The sequence below is a fragment of the Rhinopithecus bieti genome, unplaced genomic scaffold, assembly GCF_001698545.2.
Source record: "Rhinopithecus bieti isolate Rb0 unplaced genomic scaffold, ASM169854v2 scaffold_26532, whole genome shotgun sequence".
Taxonomy (NCBI): domain Eukaryota; kingdom Metazoa; phylum Chordata; class Mammalia; order Primates; family Cercopithecidae; genus Rhinopithecus; species Rhinopithecus bieti.
The window spans coordinates 4,822,764-4,826,312 of NW_016812934.1; the positions used below are offsets into that span (position 1 = coordinate 4,822,764).

At 41.8% G+C, this 3,549-nt stretch overlaps 1 pseudogene; it reads left to right on the top strand.

Moving 5' to 3' along the window:
* Positions 1–2,582: 2,582 nt before the first annotated feature.
* LOC108512184 (proline-rich protein 13 pseudogene) lies at positions 2,583–3,021 on the top strand (annotated as a pseudogene).
* The last annotated feature ends 528 nt before the right edge of the window (positions 3,022–3,549 follow it).

Sequence of the window (3,549 nt, forward strand, 5' to 3'; positions counted from 1 at the left end):
ATGTTGGAGAAAAAGAGCAGGATCAGATCACAATGGGTGAGGGTCAATCCAAGGATTTTGAAATTTATACTAAATTTCTGATCCTGATATTCTAAAGAATGATTAATTATCCAGCTCTGCATAGAAATTAGTGGAAAAGTTTAAAATACAAGAGATTTCATAAGTAGTTTCTCACTCTTTAAAGTGGGAGGCCCTGTTAAAAACAACTGCTTTGCCTCTGGGTTTGTGAGAAAGACTAAGAAGAAAGGAGACAGAGACAGGGTTTTAAAAGGGTTTGAAAGGCAGTGTTTCTACATAGAACTTTCCTTGTCAGGCTTCTTGATGTTTATTTATTTTTTAACTTTCATTTTAAGTTCAAGGGTACAAGTGCTTGTTTGCTGCTTAGGTAAATTTGTATCATGGGGGTTTGTTGTACAGATTATTTTATCACCCAGGTGTTAAGCCTAATGCCCATTAGTTATTTTTCCTGATCCTCTCCCTCCTCCCACCCTCCACTCTCTGATAGGCCCGAGTGTATATTGTTCCCTTCTGTGTGTCAATGTGTTTTCATCATCTAGCTCCCACTTAAAAGTGAGAACATGCAGTATTTGGTTTTCTGTTCCTGTGTCCAACTCCATCCATGACCCTACAAAGGACATGATCCCATTCTTTTTGAGAGATGGTCCAGGAACCAATATTTATTTTCAGTCTGCTATGTGTCAGTAAATGGGCTTGGATTTTCACATCATCTCATTGATTCTCATCCTACAAAGTAGAAAAGTCGGAAAATTTTCTTCATTCTGTAGATGAGGAAACTGAGCACTAATAAAACTAATTAATTTTTCAGGACTCACATGGCTAGTTAATGGGGAAGTCAGACTTAAACCTATATAAAGACTCAAGCTCTTTCTAGTTTAAGCTGTGTTCTTCCCTAGAGAACAGTGTTTTTCAAACCAGTAGATCATGACCTAATAAAAGATCATGACTATCAAAGTAGTGGTTCCTAATTAGCATTTGAAAAAATAAAATAGGTTGGCTACAGTGGCTCACGCCTGTAATCCCAGCACTTTGGGAGGTCGAGGTGGGCAGATCACCTGAGTTCAGGAGTTCAAGACTACCCTGCTCAACACGGTGAAACCCTGTCTCTACTAAAAATTCAGAAACTTAGACAGGCATGGTGCTGCACACCTGTAGTCCAGTCTACTCGGGAGGCTGAGGCAAGAAAATTGCTTTAATCTGGGAGGGAGAGGTTACAGTAGGCCAAGATAGCACCACTGCACTCTAGTCTGGGTGACAGAGCAACTCTGTCTCAAATAATAATAATAATAATAAAATAAAATCAAGAAATAGATTAGCAGCATGCATTGCATGTAATAATGGTTAACATTGGCTGAAACTTTGTTTTAGCTATACATATATATATATAAATATAAATATTTATATGTACTGAGTTGTTATGGGAAATGTGCTTCTTATTATTGCTTGGGGTTTGAAATGTTTGAAAAATTCATTCAGTAAAATATCAGTCGAGTTGCTGTTATCACTCTGCTACTCCATAGCGAGCACTTTTTGCTCGAAGTTAAATGTTTACAGGTAACTGACAGCCCAATACACCTCACATAGATGACATAGCAAGGTCAGAAAGGGAATGAAAAGGAGAAGTTTCGTGGGGGCTGAGAAACATTAGCTGACCAATTCTTTCCCTTCTCATTTCAATCAATGGCAAACTGTCAAGTGAGGCACGAGAATAGGGCCTGGAGGTAGGGAATCTAAGGCCAATTCACACTGACTTCCTAGAAATGAATCAAAAGGAAAACCCCAACTTTCCACACCCAAGTAACAAAAGAACAGAGGCTACTTCCTTTGTCCCACTCCTTTCTGCATCACAGATGAGAAATGGAAAGTACCTCTGATTGTTCCTATACAACAACGAGTCAGACTGGTCACAGGCCTAGTCTTCATTTACATAAGGGTATAACTTTGTAAGTTCACTTCAGCCTCTAATTGGTCCCCTCCTGCAACCAATCAGACATTTGCATAGTGTTAACTTTGTAACTTCACTCAGCCTCTGATTGGTCACCTTCCATGACCAGTCAGACTGGTTGTAGGTTGCTACCTCATTTGCATAGGGTGTAAACCAAATAACCAATGGGAAACTTCTAGAGGGTATTTGGATCCCAGAGAATTCTGTAACCAGGGCTCTTGAGTTGCTTGTTCAAGCCCGCTCCCACTCTGTGGAGTGTACTTCCATTGCAATAAATCTGTGCTTTTGTTGCTTTATTCTTTCATTGATTTGTTTGTACATTTTGTCCAATTCTTTGTTCAAAACAGCAAGAACCTGGACCACTCATAGTCAAGACCCTTCGCCAGTAACAAAAGCTTCTTTAATTTAACATTTCATCTGCTGTATTGATGGAAGGCAGGCAGTAGCAATTACTGTTTCAAGAACATATATGTGTGCATCATTTTTTGATGTGGTAAATTGAGGGAGAATTTTTCTCTCTGGATTCTTGTCCTGTAAGGGAAAGGAGAAAGAAATAACCAGAATGCTCCAAGCCCAGGTGGTGGTTGAAAGGTGATGGGGCTGGAGGACACACCTAAACATGTGGAATCCCAATGCCAGGCAGCCAGGGCCAAATCCATATTCTCCCAACATTGGGTACACTGGAGGTCCAATCCTACCCACCCACGACCTATCAATCCACCCTTTCCCCCAGGCCCCTTTCCTCCTCCCTGCGGAACTCCACAGGTAATCCAGCTTTCCCCCCAGGTGGGTCCCCTCATCCTGTGCCACAGCCACAGTATCCAAAATGCCAACCCTCGGTTCCCCACCCTCTTCTACACTCACCTCCTGCCCCTGGAATGCCTCCTATGAATCCCTTGGCTCCTGACATGGTTGGATCAGGAGTGATAGTGGACAGGAAGATTCAGAAGAAAATGAAGAAAGCTCCTAAAAAGATGCACAAGCACTACAAGCACCACAAGCATGGCAAGCATTATTCCTTCCCTTCCATCTCCTCTTCCAGCAGTGACTCTGATTGAATACAGGCCCCAGACCCTTCCCTCAAGTCCCACCAGTTCTGCTCTCCCATCAAGCTTCAGATGCCATGTTGTACTCGAGAAAAGTAGCCCTTGTGCTCCGCACCCCTATCCCCACCTGAGCCTCACTCTGCTCTTCAGCTCTGAGTGACTAGGGAAAATGGGATGAGGACTGCCATGGCATGGCCATCTTCTTGCTGCTTGGATAGATTCTATAGCTAATGAGTTTAGCAGGGGAGTTATTTTTTTAAGATGATGAACTAAATGTTGAAGACAAGTTTGAGATTTGTAAAATGTGATTTTTTACTTCCTCTTATAATACTTGTGATTGGGGAGGTTTGTGGAAATTTAACTGTGACAAAAAGCCTCTATCTTTTTTGTACTGTTGTCATATTTGGTAAATACATTCCTCAGCAGGCCTTTTGTTGGTTGCACTAACTGCAAGGTTGCTGGGAAGTAGAGTCCGTTCGGTCGATGAGCTTTGACTGCCATTTTGGAAACTCACCTCTCCTCCTTAGCCCAATATGTTGT